Below are 17,839 nucleotides of genomic sequence, written 5' to 3'. Positions count from 1 at the left end.
TTTATTAATTTACTGACAGGGTTCCACGGTCGGAGAATTTTTCACCTCCGTATAGTTCTCAGAATGTTTCCATGATACAAAAGAGTGATTTTCTCTGTCTATATTGAAATGCTAAACATTTGTAATATCTTCTGAAAAGCAGAGAGTAAAATCTAAAGCCTTTCCTACCCTGGGATTCTCAAACCTGCCGAGCGTACAAAGCAAAGCCATCTTCACTATCATCTTGTTCTTGTGAGGAAAGGAAAAGGCACAGTTAAAATGCCACAAGCCCATCTCATGGACTATAATTAACGTAGCAGGCTGTTTCCTTTATTCAGGTCAGTGCTGAGGCTTAGCCCAAATGTCCTAATGCAGGAAAACAGGAACACATGAGAGAGCACAGGTGACTGGGAAGAAGCACAAAACCCAGCCAAATATGCCAGGCACAGAGCAGCATTAACTGAGTACCTTCAACACCAAAATCTGCACAACCTGCCCTTGTCTGAACTGGATGCCAGGAGACATTGCCTTCCCTTCCCTTTCGAAAGATGTTGCTTGTTCCTTATTGTGGAGGATGGGGAATGCTCCTTGCCAGATGGGAACAGGAGTAGCAATGGGCTTCAGCACCATGTATTTGGCAATGGGAACCAGCAGCCCAGCAAGCACCGTGGTGCTCTTTAGTGGCAATGTGGAGAAAGACTGTTTCCTGCTGACACATTATAGTGGAGTGGCAGCTCTGCTACAGTTCAGGTTGAGATCAGCATTCTGTTTAAAGTTTGACTCTTCTAAGTGCTCTAAAATCCATACAGTCAATCAGATTGAGTTGAACTTTGGTGTGCCTTGTTGGAGCATGGGGAATGGCCAGTGACCCAAATTTGGGGAAATTTGACCATGGGGTCCCGAGAAACCACCCTTGGGGAAAAAACAGTTTCTCTTAAAGTTGACACGTTCTGGCAGAGCTGAGATCAAAGCAGGGCTCAAATCAGCACACCATGTTGTCCAGCACTCAAGGGCCACCCTGACAGAGAGCCTGGCACCCACCAGCCCTTTGGGGTACAATGCAAATATCTTGTTCAATATCTTCATAAATGATCTGGAGGATGGTGTGGATTGCACCCTCAGCAAGTTTGCAGATGACACTAAACTGGGAGGAGTGGTAGATACGCTGGAGGGTAGGGATAGGATACAGAGGGACTTAGACAAATTGGAGGATTGGGCCAAAAGAAATCTGATGAGGTTCAACAAGGACAAGTGCAGAGTCCTGCACTTAGGACGGAAGAATCCAATGCACCGCTACAGACTAGGGACCGAATGGCTCGGCAGCAGTTCTGCAGAAAAGGACCTAGGGGTTACAGTGGACGAGAAGTTGGATATGAGTCAACAGTGTGCCCTTGTTGCCAAGAAGGCCAATGGCATTTTGGGATGTATAAGTAATCCCTGTTGAGGTTACAGGGACAAACCATCCCAATGAGTCGAAAGAATAGTAAATATGGCAGGCGACCAGCTTGGCTTAATGGTGAAATCCTAGCGGATCTTAAACATAAAAAAGAAGCTTACAAGAAGTGGAAGGTTGGACATATGACCAGGGAAGAGTATAAAAATATTGCTCGGGCATGTAGGAATGTTATCAGGAGGGCCAAATCGCACCTGGAGCTGCAGCTAGCCAGAGATGTCAAGAGTAACAAGAAGGGTTTCTTCAGGTATGTTGGCAACAAGAAGAAAGCCAAGGAATGTGTGGGCCCCTTACTGAATGAGGGAGGCAACCTAGTGACAGAGGATGTGGAAAAAGCTAATGTACTCAATGCTTTTTTTGCCTCTGTTTTCACTAACAAGGTCAGCTCCCAGACTGCTGCGCTGGGCATCACAAAATGGGGAAGAGATGGCCAGCCCTCTGTGGAGATAGAGGTGGTTAGGGACTATTTAGAAAAGCTGGACGTGCACAAGTCCATGGGGCCGGATGAGTTGCATCCGAGAGTACTGAAGGAATTGGCGGCTGTGATTGCAGAGCCATTGGCCATTATCTTTGAAAACTCGTGGCGAAACGGGGAAGTCCCGGATGACTGGAAAAAGGCTAATGTAGTGCCAATCTTTAAAAAAGGGAAGAAGGAGGATCCTGGGAACTACAGGCCAGTCAGCCTCACTTCAGTCCCTGGAAAAATCATGGAGCAGGTCCTCAAAGAATCAATCCTGAAGCACTTGCATGAGAGGAAAGTGATCAGGAACAGCCAGCATGGATTCACCAAGGGAAGGTCATGCCTGACTAATCTAATCGCCTTTTATGATGAGATTACTGGTTCTGTGGATGAAGGGAAAGCAGTGGATGTATTGTTTCTTGACTTTAGCAAAGCTTTTGACACGGTCTCCCACAGTATTCTTGTCAGCAAGTTAAGGAAGTATGGGCTGGATGAATGCACTACAAGGTGGGTAGAAAGCTGGCTAGATTGTCGGGCTCAATGGGTAGTGATCAATGGCTCCATATCTAGTTGGCAGCCGGTATCAAGTGGAGTACCCCAAGGGTTGGTCCTGGGGCTGGTTTTGTTCAATATCTTCATAAATGATCTGGAGGATGGTGTGGATTGCACTCTCAGCAAATTTGCGGATGATACTAAACTGGGAGGAGTGGTAGATACGCTGGAGGGGAGGGATAGGATACAGAAAGACCTAGACAAATTGGAGGATTGGGCCAAAAGAAATCTGATGAGGTTCAATAAGGATAAGTGCAGGGTCCTGCACTTAGGACGGAAGAACCCAATGCACAGCTACAGACTAGGGACCGAATGGTTAGGCAGCAGTTCTGCGGAAAAGGACCTAGGGGTTACAGGGGACGAGAAGCTGGATATGAGTCAGCAGTGTGCCCTTGTTGCCAAGAAGGCCAATGACATTTTGGGATGTATAAGTAGGGGCATAGCGAGCAGATCGAGGGACGTGATCGTTCCCCTCTATTCGACATTGGTGAGGCCTCATCTGGAGTACTGTGTCCAGTTTTGGGCCCCACACTTCAAGAAGGATGTGGATAAATTGGAGAGAGTCCAGCGAAGGGCAACAAAAATGATTAGGGGACTGGAACACATGAGTTATGAGGAGAGGCTGAGGGAGCTGGGATTGTTTAGCCTGCAGAAGAGAAGAATGAGGGGGGATTTGATAGCTGCTTTCAACTACCTGAAAGGGGGTTCCAAAGAGGATGGCTCTAGACTGTTCTCAATGGTAGCAGATGACAGAACGAGGAGTAATGGTCTCAAGTTGCAGTGGGGGAGGTTTAGATTGGATATTAGGAAAAACTTTTTCACTAAGAGGGTGGTGAAACACTGGAATGCGTTACCTAGGGAGGTGGTAGAATCTCCTTCCTTAGAGGTTTTTAAGGTCAGGCTTGACAAAGCCCTGGCTGGGATGATTTAACTGGGAATTGGTCCTGCTTTGAGCAGGGGGTTGGACTAGATGACCTTCTGGGGTCCCTTCGAACCCTGATATTCTATGATTCTATGATAGTCTATGATTCTAAGACCATCACATGTAGATGAATGGGCCAGCCCACTTTACACCTCTTGGAGCTTCCTATGCTGAGTACGTGGTGGTGGTGGTGGAGGAATGTGCAGGGAAACTCAGGCTGGCCAAGCAGTGCACAGGATACAGCTCCTTTGCAGAAAATGGTGGTGGGTCTTCAAAGAGCCCTGGGGTTCTCCTGTCATCGACTGCAGAAAGTCAGATTCCAAGGCTGGGTCCAGTTGGACACCCTGTGTACACTTCCACATAGCCACATCAGAGACACTCCCCCTCCCTGGAGAAACTAGCTTGGTCAGGGGAGGCTGGACTGGAAGGGACGGGGAGGGGAGAAGGGGATAGGCCATGGTTGTTAGTCCATTTGGCCTGAAGGCTATGTGCAAAGGCCACAATGACCACCAACTCATACCAGCACTGTTGTTTCTGTTAAAACAACTTAGAAAATTAGATGGGAAGACCCCCCTACTGCAGGGCTAAGGTTTCCTGGGATCTGCTTGTGTCCTTCAGCAAAACTCAAACTTCAGAGGACCAGGAACTATGGGGTCAAGGTACATGCCCACACAGCCTTAACTCACCCTGTGGAATGGCACCTCATACACCCATAATGCACTCATTCACACTCTGCTTTTTCAGTGCAAAGGAAAGGTGCAATGTGCCCTACCTCAGACACTGCGCTGCCTCAGAACCCCAGCCCAGAACCACACTGGAGAAATTTAACAACCTCTCCATACTCACTGGCTACCATTTCAACCTAGCCCTCAGTAAGACAGCAGTAAGCTGCAGACTGCCCTCCTACCCCGCCCCACTGCTGACAGTGTAGCTCAGGGTAAAGTTTTTGCCTGCAGTAGGAGAGAGTTTTATGCTGGGACCCCTGAGGGAAAGGGTAAGGTCTCAGGAACTGCTCAGAGAATGGGAGAGAGTCTCCTTGATTCTTCTGCAGCTGGGGGAAGCCACATGCTTCCAGGTGGGAGGGTGGTTGAGACCAACTCCTGCACTGCAGCTGGAGGCAACACCACATCAGGAAGGGATGGGGGTGTAATGCCTGCCAGGGAGAGAACTGTCCAGGTTGTTAGCTGCCAGCAGGTTGCAACTGAACCAAAGGCAAAACCAACTCTGGGGAGCAAGGAGAAATGTGTCCCAGAGAGCCCAGAGAAGGGGCATGGAATCACAGAAACTACTGAGGTGGATGAGGATTCCTATGACTCTAACACAGGGAAGCAGGGTGCTTCCAAGTGCGGGTGGGGAGTTGACACTAGTTCCTTTCCAGCAGAAAGCAATGTGCCCTCAGGTGCTGGGGCAGGAGAGGTGTTATCAGTGATTAAGGAAACTGTCCCATTTGTTAGCTGGCAAAGTTCTGCAGATGAACAAGAGACAGAACCCTTCCTAGGGAGCACAGAGAAATGTGTCTTAGGTTGTGGCCCAGAGGAGGAAACTGGTGAAGGAATAGTGGGGGTACAGGAATGTCTCCTCAATGGTCACTTGGGGCAGGATACCCAGGAAGATGGCAGTGTCAGTATATGTGCACCCAGGCACTCAGTCTGTGACCCAGGTTTTGAGAAGGAACTGTGTAACTGACCTCCTGGAGGGGAGCAGTCACACAGCTGACTTCTCAGGGACAGAGAAAGAGATGGTGGAGGGTACCCCAATCCAGGTCCCAATTTTTCAGGATGCTATTTCTGATACATTTTTGAAAAGTAATCATGTCTCTTTAAATAAGATGCAGTTCCAATGCCTGTGATAACAGAGGAGTTGGGAGCAGGAAATTGCCAGGTGGTAGTTTGCCAGAATACAAATGACCCAACTAACAGAGAAGGGGGTGTTTTCCCCCAGACCGGTGAAACAGAGAGCAGTTATGGGAAAGCTGCTGGGAAAAGCTGAATCTGATCAAAGGGTAAACACACCTAGTCCAGAGAGCACAGACCTCTAGGGGGCAGGGAAGGACTCAGTGCTGGGAGGGGAAAACACAGGGTAACCCCAAAAGGGGAGCTGGACTTTCTGCATATGTACAGTCCTGAAGTTGGGAGACTGCTCCCCAAAGGGCAAACCAATGTACAGGATCCCCCTGAACACCTATCTTGCCAGACCCTGAGGCACCAAAATTCTAAAAACATGATTAAATTAAGAGCTCACCCAAAGGGAAAGACTGGAGGGAAAGAAAAGCCAGTGACTAATTACATGGGAGACAGTCAAAGGACACCATGGGTAATGAACAAACTAACCTCAAACTATACTATCTAAACAGAGGGTGTGGTATCATAAAGATACTTGTAAACACCCATCTGTGATACAAATTTTGGTATTAATGTTAAGTTTTGAGGATAAGAATTTTGACACGGATGTTAAACCTTGTGATAATGCTACTTTTCAATTAATACCTGTAAACAGGGTTAAAGCTTATCACAGCACAGTAACCATAAAAAACCTGGTTTGCTGTGTGTGAATGGAGAAACTGAGGCACGCTGCCTCATGGCTTAATGGCTGCATGCCAAGAGAACTATAACACAAACTGCCTTGAGCTAGTCAGTGACTAACCTTCTTGCAGTAAACTAAGCAGGGAGGTGTGATGCTCTGTACCTCGGGGGAACACCCTACACCCTCATGTTCATCTTTATAAAATGATTGTGTGGTATCCAATGCAAAATTTGTCATGTTGGGTGTTTTCGGAAGGCTCATGATGCACTGAACATGATTGTTATAGTGATGTTATAGTAATTGTTACAGTAATGTTATAGTAAGGTTATAGGTTATAATTTCATGTATATAGTTATGAGGCTAAAAATATATCCTCATGGCTTAGAGCAGGGGTCTCAAACTTAAATGACCATGAGGGCCACATGAGGACTAGTGCATTGGCCCGAGGGCCGCATCACTGACACCTCCCATTGCTGCCCCCGGCCCCACCCCCACACCACCCCTTCCATGAGGCCCCGCCCTGGCCCACCTCTTCCCACCCCTTCCCTGCCCCATTCCAACCCCTTCCCCGAAGTTTGTTTATTCTACCTGAAGCAGTGCGCTTGGTTTGAAGCATGTCAGAGACTCCTTTTGGGATAACAAGCCTGGTACATATTAATTTCTTTGTTAAATTGACGAACTTATATAAGCTTATATATATAAGTGTCCAGCGGGCATAACTGGACACTGCAAGACAAAGGTTCCTAGGGTTGTGTCTGGGACCGGAGATATTGGCTAGTGTCATTCGGTTGCAAGTAGCTGGGAGCAGCTTACAAGCCAGAGGCTGTGTGTGAACAGCTCAGGAGTGGGGGGTTCTCTCAGCAGAGCAGGGTAAGGCTGGGTCCCAGAGTCAAAGATGGGAGTGACCTCACAGATCACCGGTTCAGATAACACCAGAGGGGAATGTCACACATACCTCTCCCCACCTGCCCCACTCTTGCCTTCACCACTCAGTACAGCTGCCCTGCATGCAGATGATTCCTGAGGTAGAGCACATGTTACATGGGTGAGCATCTTTCCTCTGCCTTTCCTGGTTCTCTGAAGTTTGAATTTTGCTGAACTGGATGTTCTGGAAGGACATGAGCTCTCACATGGTAAGTTTTTTGCCATTTAATTACTGTCTCTAGAATAGTCCCAAGAATATGTAGGAATGACCCTTAACCTAACCTGGCCCCAAGCACTGCTCTAGAGATCTGCCAGCAACAATCCCTCAGAGGTACCATCGTAGTACTGGCTGGCCCACTGTAGGAAGACCAGCACGGTTCACTTGCCATTGCTGCACATGACAAGTTTATCTGTGTTGGAATGCTTTTATACAAGCAAAAGAACTCTGAATAGGTCAATTAATGGGGCTTTTCCACCAGTTTCTGCCTGCTTCAGGCAGTATTACGCAGGGAGATGCGGTGGGAGGGTGCATTATTTTAATCTACCCATCACTATGGTATCTAAGTGTTAAAGTCCCAGGTGATATCATCACATGCTAAACAGGTAAGTGTCCTGCAGTGTTTCATACTCAGAAAACAACACACACCATATTCCTTCCATTCCCCCTCAACTGCAACTGGTTTCTATTCAGCTCCTATTCCTCAGGGATTGATATCTGTCCAAATGAGAACTGATTAATTCTAATTCAGCAGAGTACTTCAAAGGAGAGGAGAAATGGCCAATGTGACAGGAGAGGAATGGATTATTTCTACTCTTGTGGCTAAGAGAGATCTGTTTGCTATGCTGCCTGGCCTGGCTGCCTGCAAGGTGCCTTGCGCTTGGTGGCTGACTGCTCGCAGGGTTTGCCTGGGATTCTGGCTGCACAGTCCTGGAGTTTCCATGCTTTCATTCAAGTTAGCAACAGATAGCTCCCAGGAGACTTTCAAGGCTAATCTCTAATCAGCAGGACTCCAAAGGCGGAAGATGAAGGGTTGCAGAGCCCTTGGCTGACAGGGCAGAATGTGGTAAGAGCAGGGAGAGGCCATTTCTGGGAGCAATCTGTGGCTCACTTGTATTTACCCCGATTGGATATGCCCAAGGAAAGCCAGGTCCCTCCGGCATACATTCATGGAGCCAATAAGCTCAGTTACAATGCAGACCTAGGATTTGGTGGTGGACAGAGTCAGTGCACCTGTCTTTCCTCCCTGGGGACTGGGATCAGGTCTCGATAAGGGCACTGAACAGACTCCCCAGACTGTTCCTAGTGGATATTTGTCTGAACCACGGTTCCCCATGTGAGCTGAGAGTCTGTTCAAGAAGAACCTGGTGTGACAGCACTGACACAGAGCACAGGCAGCATTGTAAGGTGATAGGAGGCACTAATCATTGCATTACAAGGTACCAGCTAGCAGAGAAACAACCACATAGTGAACATATTTCTCTTTGCTAGCACAAGACAGAATCTGTTATGCAGAATGCATTACAGGGCAACAAGAACAGAAGGCATTGTATACAGGAGTATACAGGAGTCCCCCAAACAACTGCAAAACACACTGTATTTGGCTTAATAAGGTGCAGTAAAAGCACACTGCCATTGCACATGACTCTATCACACCCCGGCACAGAAACTAGATGGAAGGGCAAGGAGGAGAGAGATTTCAGCAATAGTATGTATACAATGAGTTGTGAGCAGCTGATCTGCCTTATCCCTGATTGCTCTGGCATGGGAGGGCTGACATGGAGGTCGGGCCTCCATTACTCCTGATTGCTGAGGTACAATCTGGACTGCTGAACTGCTGTGTGCCCTCAACCCTACAGCCTGGGGTGCCTCTTACTCTGCTTTGCTGTGAACAGACACTAGCATGTAAAATCATTCCCAGCTGACTACATGAATGCTGTCTCAGCCACCCATGAATTACACACAGGGTGACATCCACATATCCCCAGTCCCAGCCTGACACCCCAGAAATTTACATCTTATACCGCTCAGTAGACCCCTGGACCATATAAGCTCATAGACAGTCTGTCATTCCAACAGTCGGAATGATTATGTACCAGCATTTGTTATCTCAAGTAGAGGTTTCCCAAACACGTCAATCAAAATGAAGCAATAAATCAAGTTTATTAACTAGAAAAAAGTAGATTTTAAGTGACTATTAGGGATATTTAATAATCATTATTAAATATTTAATAATTTTCATGTGGTATTCTGCTGTTTACCAGTGTGATTAAAACTGTGATTAATCACAATTCATTTTTTAATTGCGATTACTTTTTTTGAGTTAATCATGTGAGTTAACTGCAATTAATTGACGGCCCTAAAAGTGATAAATTAAACAGTAAGAAGTCACCAGGATCAGATGGTATTCACGCAAGAGTTCTCAAGGAACTCAAATATGAAATTGCAGAACTATTAACTGTGGTACGTAACCTATCGCTTAGATCAGCCTCTAAAACCAGATGACTGGAGGGCAGCTAATGTAACTTCTATTTTTAAGAAAAGCTCCAGAGGTGATCCTGGCAATTACAGACTGGTAAGCCGAACTTCAACCAAGCAAATTGGTTGAAACTATAGTAAAGCAGGTTTAAAACAAACAAAAGGAAGTATTTCTTCACACAATGCACTGTCATCCCATGGAACTCTTTTGCCAGAGGACATTGTGAAGGCCAAGACTATAATAGGGTTCAAAAAAGAACTAGATAAATTCATGGAGGACAGGTCCATCAATGGCTATTAGCCAGGATAGGCAGGGATAGTGTCCCTAGCCTCTGTTTGTCAGAAGCTGGGAATGAGCAACAGGGGATGGATTGCTTAATGATTACCTGCTCCGTTACTTCCCTCTGGGGCACTTGGCATTGGGGCACCTTTGGTCTGACCCGTTCTTATGTTCTTAAAGAACAGAATTATCAGATACATAGATGAACACGATTTGTTGGGAAAGAGTCAGCTTGGATTTTGTAAAGGGAAATCATGCCTCACCAATCTATTAGAATTCTTGGAGGTGTGAACAAGCACGTAGACAATGGTGATCCAGTGGATATAGTGTAGTTGGACTTTCAGAAAGCCTTTGACGAAGTCCCTCACCAAAGTCTCTTAAACAAAGTAGCAGTCATGGGATAAGAGGGATCAGTAACTGGTTAAAATAGGAAACAAAGGTTAGAACCAAATCCTCAGTTTTCACATTGGAGAGGGTAAATAGTGAGATACCCCAAGGATCTGTATGTGAGAAGGGGGACAAAATTTGCAGACAAAACAAAGTTACTAGGGCTCTCAAGCGATTAAAAAAACTCTTGATTAATCATGCGTTTAATCACGCTGTTAATAATAGAATAGCATATTTAAAAATATTTTTGGATGTTTTCTTCATTTTCAAATATATTGATTTCAGTTTCAACACAGAATGCAAAGTGTATAGTGCTCACTTTATTTTTATTACAAATATTTGCACTGTAAAATACAAAAGAAATTGTATTTTTCAATTCACCTAATACAAGTGCTGTAGTGCAGTCTCTTTATCATGAAAGTTGAACTTTCAAATGTAGAATTACGTACAAAAAATAACTGCATTTAAAAACAAAATAATGTACAACTTTAGAGTCTACAAGTCCACTCAGTCCTACTTCAGCCAATTGCCCAGACAAACATGTTTGGTTACAATTTGCAGGAGATAATGCTGCTCGCTTCTTGTTTATATCTCCTGAAAGTGAGAACAGGTGCATGGCACTGTTGTAACTGGCATCACAAGATATTTATGTGCCAGATGTGCTGAAGATTCATATGTCCCTTCATGCTTCAACCACCATTCCAGAGGACATGCATCCATGCTGATGATGGGTTCTGCTCGATAATGATCCAAAGCAGCACGGACTAACACATGTTCATTTTCATCATCTGAGTCAGATGACACCAGCAGAAGGTTGATTTTCTTTCTTGGTGGGTCATGTTCTGTAGTTTCCGAATTGGACTGTTGCTCTTTTAAGACTTCTGAAAGTATGCTCCACACCTCATCCCTCTCAGATTTTGGATGGCACTTTAGATTCTTAAACCTTGGGTCAAGTGCTGTAGCTATTTTTAGAAATCTCACATTGGTACCTTCTTTGCATTTTGTCAAGTCTGCAGTGAAAGTTTTTTTCAAATAAACATGTGCTGGGTCATCATCCGAGACTTCTATAACATGAAATATATGGCAGAATGCAGGAAAAACAGAACAGGAGTCATACAATTCTCCCCCAAGGAGTTCAGTCACAAATTTAATTAACACTTTTTTTAACAAACATCATCTGCATGGAAGCATGTCCTCTGGAATGGTGGCTGAAGCATGAAGGGGCATACGGATGTTTGGCATATCTGGCATGTAAATACATTGCAACGCTGGCTACAAAAGTGCCATGCCAATGCCTGTTCTCACTTGCAGGTGACATTGTAAATAAGAAGGATTGTAAATAAGAAATTTATCTCCCGTAAATGTAAACAAACTTGTTTGTCTTAGTGATTGGCTGAACAAAGTGTAAGACTGAGTGGACCTGTAGTTTTACATTGTTTTGTTTTTGAGTGAAGTTATGTAACAAAAAAAATCTGGCTAGATTGTCGGATCAATGGGTAGTGATCAATGGCTTGATGTCTAGTTGGCAGCATCAAGTGGAGTGCCCCAGGAGTCAGTACTGGGGCTGGTTTCGTTCAACATCTTTATTAATGTTCTGGATGATGGGATAGATTGCATCCTCAGCAAGTTTGCAGATAACACTAAACTGGCGGGAGAGGTAGATATGCTAGAGGATAGGGATAAGGTCCAGACAAATTGGAGCATTGGGCCAAAAGAAATCTGATGAGGTTCAACAAGGACAAATGCAGAGTCCTGCACTTAGGACGGAAGAATCCCATGCACCGCTAGCGGCTGGGGACCGAGTGGCTAAGCAGCAGCTCTGCAGAAAAGGACCTGGGGATTACAATGGATGAGAAGCTGGATATGAGTCAGCAGTGTGCCCTTGTTGCCAAGAAGGCTAATAGCATACTGGACTGCATTAGTAGGAGCATTGTCAGCAGATCGAGGGAAGTGATTATTCCCCTCTATTCAGCACTAGTGAGGCCACATCTAGAGTACTGTGTCCAGTTTTGGGCCCCCCACTACAGAAAGGATGAGGACAAATTGGAGAGAGTCCAGTGGAGGGCAACGAAAATGATTAGGGGGCCGGGGCACATGATTTATGAGGAAAGGCTGAGGGAACTGGGCTTGTTTAGTCTGCAGAAGAGAAGAGTGAGGCGGGATTTGATAGCAGCCTTCAACTACCTGAAGGGGGGTTCCAAAGAGGATGGAGCTAGGCTGTTTTCAGTGATGTCAGATGTCAGAACAAGGAGCAATGGTCTTGCAGTGGGGGAGGTCTAGGTTGGATATTAGGAAACACTATTTCACTAGGAGGGTGGTGAAGCAGTGGAATGGGTTACCTTGGGAGGTGGTGGAATCTCCTTTCCTAGAGGTTTTTAAGGCCCAGCTTGACAGAGCCCTGGCTGGGATGATTTAGTTGGGGATTGGTCCTGCTTTGAGCAGGTGGTTGGACTAGATGACCTCCTGAGGTCTCTTCCAACCCTAATCTTCTTTGATTCTATGATAAAGAGATTGCACTACAGTACTTGCATGAGGTAAATTGAAAAATACTATTTCTTTTGTTTATCATTTTACAGTGCAAATATTTGTAATCAAATACAGTAATATAAAGTGAGCATTGTACACTTTGTATTGTGTTGTAATAGAAATCATTATATTTGAAAATGTAGAAAAGCATCCAAAATATTTAAAACATTTCCATTGGTATTCTATTGTTTAACAGTGTGATTAATTTTTTGGGTTAATCCTGTGAATTAACTGTGATTAATCGACAGCCCTAAAAATTACTCAAGATAGTTAAGTCCAAAACAGACTGCAAGAGTTGCAAAAGGATCTCACTAAACTGGGTGACTGGGCAACAAAATGGCAGATAAAATTCAATGTTGTGTGATACAGGACAGCCAGGGAGCAGTGGTAGAGTGCTAAAGGGGAAATATATAAGCCCAAGGCTAATTAAGGCGTGGTTCCCTGTAGACTAGGGAGGGTGGCTACAGGTTAATTGGAGCACCTGCAGTCAATTAAGGCCCTGTCAGGAACCTAATAAAATCCTCTGCTTCAGGCAGTCAGGGAGAAAGAGGAAGGAGAGAGGATTGGAGCTTGGAGGTGTGCTGTGAGACTTGAAAGCTCAGAGAACTGAAGTAAGGGGAGGGAGACTCCCTTCCACAGCGTCTAAGGACTGAAGGTATGTACCCCACCCAAGGGGGAAGAGGGTAAGAACCTGCAGGGGTTGAGAAGGGCTGGGGCTCAGATTGAGGAGCATACCCAGACCCCTCCCCCACTTCCCTCCTCTACCATCTTCCCAGGCCACTAGTGGGGACCTCAGCGGCCCAAGAGCAGGGGAAAGGGGTGGCATCTTAGCCCCCTGCCAAGAAAAGCACAGGACTCACCATACTAACATCAGCCATCTTGTCACACGTGGTATCAAGAGTGGGATTGCTGCGCCGTGAACATAATCCAGGGTGGGTCACAACCACCCTGCCCCAAGATGGAGGACCTGGTCAAAGCACTGGTGCAAACCACTGCCACCCAGCAGGAGGCTACCCGGGTCCAGGCACCTGCCCAACAAGAGGCCATGCGGCTGCAGCAAGAGTTCAATCACCTGCTGATGACCCAAGCCACCCAAGATAGGGCCATGCTGCAGGAACTAGTGAACCAGGTGAAGGCCCTTACGGAGCTGAGCTGCGGGTATGACGGGACATGGACCATACAGGCCAGCTACTATCTGCAGAAAATGACCTGGGAGGATGATATGGAGGCATACCTCCTGGCCTTCGAGAGGACAGCCCTGCAGGAGGACTGGATCCGAGACCAGTGGTCAGGCATCCTTGCCCCATTTTTGTGCGGGGAGGCCCAGAAGGCCTACTATGATATGACTGCAGAGGAGGTGGCAGATTACCCCTGACTGAAGGTGGAGATCCTGGCCAGGGCAGAGGTAATGACGACCTTGCGAGCCCGGAGGTTCCATGAATGGCAGTACTGTGAAGACAAGACCCCACGATCACAACTATTTGACCTAATTCAGTTAGCCCTGAAGTGGTTACGCCGGAGGCTCTCAGCATGGAGAAAATGATGGAGCTCCTGGTGCTGAACCACTATATGAGGGGACTACCCTCAGGCCTCCAAGACTGGGTAGGCCAGAAAGACCTCTCCACCTATGACGAACTGGTCACCCTTGTTGAGAGACAACTGGCAGCCCGTGAAGTGTTCAAAACCCCAGGAAGTGGAACATGGCGTTTCAGGAAACCAGTCCCGACCCCGAGGCCCTGGGTCATTGAGAACTCCAGGAAAGCCATAGCTGGAAGAACAGGCACCAAGGAGCAGCCTGAGGCCCCCAAAAGGACCTGGGGGTCTGGGGGGAGAGGGTTGGGGGAGCGAGTCAGGGGGCCCAAGACAGAGGGCAACCTCTGGAATGAGATATCGCTGTGGGGAGTTGGGGCATATAGCAGCCCAGTGGCCCAACAGGGAGGAGCCCATGCAATGTAATCTGGGGGATTATGGGGACCAATGTAGCCTAATCAGCTTGGTGGGGGTCACGACGGCCCCACATCAGGCCAGTAAAGATGAACGGCATCCAGACCATAGCTTTCGTGGACTCTGGGAGTGCTGTCACATTGGTCTCAGGGAAGTTAGTGGGCAAGACCAACTGAGCCGGGCCAAGAGCACCGGAGTGACATGTGTCCACAGCACAGTAAATTTGTACCCCACAATTCCAATACAGATTGAGATCCAGGGAAACACTACCAAGATGACTGCAGTGGTGGTTCCCAAGCTCCCCTATCCGGTCTTTAATTGTCAGGGACTTTCCTGGGTTCAAGAGCTTACTCCCCCCCATCAAATTAGGGGAGGGAAGTAAACCACGAACAGAGTTTGAGGTGCCCATGGATGGCCCTACTATTTTTGCTGGGTTTTCCCCAGAGTTATTTTCACCCTGCGGGAAATCCCGGAAATCCAGACGGGAAAGGAGGGCAGACAAAAGATTAGGAACCAGGATTTTGGTGGCAAACCAGAGAGCTGCACTGGTTGGGAGGAGGCCCCGTGGAGACCCAGAGACAGCCCCCAACACGAGCAGAAGCACCTCAAGAGAAGGCGGGGAGCCCATTCCAATAGAATCAGGCCAGATTGGTCCCGCACATCAGTGTTTTGGGCAGGACCAAGCTGATGACCCACTGTATGCAAACATGAGGGAGGAGGTAATAGAGGTAAATAGCATGCCAGTAGAAGGGAAAACTAAAGGCCCAGGGCCATACTATATTATCAAGCAGGATCTGTTGTACCGGGTAGTGCCAATATGGGGGAAAGTAGTAGAACAGCTCTTGGTGCCATGGAAGCACACTAGGGCTGTATTAGAGTTAGCTCACAATCATCTGTTTGGGGGACATTTAGGAGCAGACAAGACCATGGATAGAATCCTAAGGAGGTTCTACTGGCTGGGGGTATGGGCAGAAGTCCAGTGCTATTGCACCTCCTACCCAGAGTGCCAGCTGCATAGCCCCTGATCTCAGTTAAGGGCCCCGTTGGTACCCTTGCCTATAATTGAAGTTCCTTTTGAAAGGATAGCAATGGATCTAGTGGGTCCATTAGAAAGAATGGCCCGGGGCCACCAAAGCATACTTGTCATCCTGGACTACGCTACATGGTACCCCGAAGCCATTCCTTTAAGAAACCCCACGTCCAGGGCGATTGCAAAAGAACTGGTGCAGGTTTTTGCTAGGGTAGGCATCCCTAAGGAGATCCTGACAGACCAAGGGACTCCCTTCATGTCGAGAGTGATGAAAGACTTATGTACCTTGCTCCACATCCAATCCTTGCGGACCTCAGTCTACCATCCCCAAACAGATGGTCTGGTTGAGCGATTTAACCAAACTCTCAAGAGCATGATCCAAAAAGTGGTGGCACAAGATGGAAAAGACTGGGATACCCTCCTCCCATACCTGATGTTTGCAATATGAGAAGTTCCCCAAGCATCTACGGAATTGTTCCCCTTCGAGCTACTGTATGGATACCACCCACGTGGCATATTAGACATCATGAAGGAGGAATGGGAGGAACAACCCAACCCGGGGAAGAATGTCATGGCACACGTAGCCCAGATGAGAAAATGAATAGCCCAAGTGACCCCTGTAGTATGAGAGCATTTGGAGAAAGCGCAAGAGACCCAACAAACCTACTACAATTGTTGGGCAAAAACACGGAAATTTCAACCACGAGAACAGGTGCTGGTGCTGGTACCAACAACAGAAAGTAAGCTCCTGGCCAGTTGACATGGACCCTATGAGACCGTGGAAGCCGTTGGGGAGGTGAATTATAAGGTGAAGCAGCCAGACTGCCAAAGGCCAGAGCAGATATACCACATCAACTTACTGAAACCCTGGCTTGATCGGGAGACGTGCCTGGCTGTCCTGCCGGCTCCATTCCAGGCAGATGGCCCACAAGAGCAGGTAAAGATATATCCCGAATTAGCCCCAGAACAACAAACAGAGGTCACTGAAATGATCCGGTGGAACCAAGACGTGTTCTCCACACAACCAGGCCGTATGACATTGATCCAACACCAGATTGTCACCTGTCCCAGAGCAAGGGTGACGATAAAACCATATCGCATACCAGAGGCAAAAAGAGAAGAAATTAGGGCAGAAGTAAAGAAGATGCTGGAACTTGGGGAGATTGAGGACTCACACAGCCAGTGGACCAGCCCTATTGTCTTGGTCCCCAAGCCTGATGGCAGCCGGAGGTTTTGTAATGTCTTCTGAAAGTTAAATGAGGTATCCCAATTTTCTGCCTACTCAATACCATGTATTGATGAGCTGGTGGATCAGTTAGGCAAGGCCCAATACTTGGACCACCTTGGACTTGACGAAAGGCTACTGGCAGATCCCCCTGGCTGAGGACACCAAGGAAAAACCACTTTCTCTACACCCGATGGCCTTTTCCAATATACTGTCCTCCCTTTTGGGCTCCATGGCGCCCCCGTGACTTTCCAACGATTGATGAACTTCGATCCCATGCCAAGTGTGCTGCCGCCTATTTAGATGATGTGGTAATCCATAGCCCTGACTGGCAGACGCACCTGCGGAAAGTGGAAGCGGTACTGGATGCTCTTAGACAGGCTGGCCTCACTGCTAACCCATCCAAACATGCAATAGAATTAGCCGAGGCCAGATACCTTGGGTATGTAGTCGGAAGGGGCCTGGTGAAGCCCCAATGGAACAAAGTGAAGGCAATACAGGAATGGCCTCGCCCGATCCGCAAGAAGCAAGTCCGAGCATTCTTAGGGATAGTGGGGTACTATCGCTGGTTCATCCCTCACTTCACCACAAGGGCAGCGCCTCTGTCATAAATATAAAGGGAAGGGTAACCACCTTTCTGTATACAGTGCTATAAAATCCCTCTTGGCCAGAGGCAAAGTCCTTTTACCTGTAAAGGGTTAAGAAGCTAAGGTAACCTGGCTGGCACCTGACCCAAAATGACCAATGAGGGGACAGGATACTTTCAAATCTGGAGGGGGGGAAAAGGCTTTTGTCTGTCTGTGTGATACCTTTGCTGGGAACAGATCAAGGATGCAAGCCCTCCAACTCCTGTAAAGTTAGTAAGTAAGCTAGCTAGAAAATGCGTTAAGTTTTCTTTGTTTTGGTTTGTGAAATTTGCGGTGCTGGAGGAAATGTGTATTCCTGTTTTTTGTGTCTTTTTGTAATTTAAGGTTTTGCCTAGAGGGATTCTCTATGTTTTGAATCTGACTGCCTGTAAGATTATCTTCCATTCTGATTTTACAGAGTTGTTCTCTTATATTTTTTTTGTTCTTCAAATAAAGTTCTGTTTTTTAAGACTCTGATTGGGTTTTTTGGGTGTTAACAATCCAAGGCTGGTCTGTGCTCATCTTGTTTATT

At 46.9% G+C, this 17,839-nt stretch overlaps 1 protein-coding gene across 4 annotated transcripts in view; it reads right to left on the bottom strand.

Annotated features, from left to right (window-relative positions):
* Positions 1–17,839, bottom strand: part of BSN (bassoon presynaptic cytomatrix protein) — a 465,957-nt gene that overhangs the window by 115,928 nt on the left and 332,190 nt on the right. The window contains exon 1 of one of the 4 annotated variants that reach the window (XM_073352636.1): positions 9,833–9,869. The exons of the other annotated variants lie outside the window; for them this stretch is intronic. The gene's annotated coding sequence lies outside the window, so the exon portion shown is untranslated. Of the gene's footprint in view, positions 1–9,832; positions 9,870–17,839 lie in introns of those variants that run through there. 4 annotated transcript variants of the gene reach the window in all.

This window comes from Lepidochelys kempii, chromosome 7 (genome assembly GCF_965140265.1).
Source record: "Lepidochelys kempii isolate rLepKem1 chromosome 7, rLepKem1.hap2, whole genome shotgun sequence".
Classification (NCBI taxonomy): domain Eukaryota; kingdom Metazoa; phylum Chordata; order Testudines; family Cheloniidae; genus Lepidochelys; species Lepidochelys kempii.
This window is presented reverse-complemented; position numbering and strand designations above follow the sequence as displayed.